Here is a 654-nt window from a genome sequence, read left to right on the forward strand (position 1 = left end):
CAAAGCAAATTTCGAAGTGGGTATATTTTCAGGATCATTAGCCGATATAATGTATATATTGGTAAATATGAATACAGATTTTATATTGCGAACTGTAAGAATTGTTCTGCATTAATTTGAGAAACAATACTCATATTCATGCATAAATGTCGAGACTTCAATGCTGATATGGCGGCAGTGTGCTTGGATTATGGTCTGGAGTATTGCCCCGTTTCCTAATCCCACGCTTTCTTACTAACCTGAAACATGAGGCGGGTCCTGGAACCTCCCCTTACAGTGGACGTGCCCCTCGTGGCTTTCCTCACGGAGAACCCAGACGAGCAACTGTGAACACAAAGCATTGTTTCCATACTCACTAACCTTAAAAAATATTAAGCAGGAAAATGTAATAAACCAAAAAGGAATGCAATAAATACACGAAAAGTAATCAAATTAGGTTTCAGTAACAGAAAGATACAAAACCTTACGTCGGTGCTGGGGCGGGTGGGGCGGCGAAGCCCTCTGAGGGCGCTGCTGCTGCGATGACTTGGGACCCGGGATCCCTCTGACCCCACGCTAGGCCACACGCGATCGCCAGCAATGCCACCTCGATAAACCCCAACCGAACCATCTAGCGCAGAAAGGTGTGAAAAGAAGACTTGTTTGTTTGTATGC

This window comes from Penaeus monodon, chromosome 23 (genome assembly GCF_015228065.2).
Source record: "Penaeus monodon isolate SGIC_2016 chromosome 23, NSTDA_Pmon_1, whole genome shotgun sequence".
Classification (NCBI taxonomy): Eukaryota; Metazoa; Arthropoda; class Malacostraca; order Decapoda; family Penaeidae; genus Penaeus; species Penaeus monodon.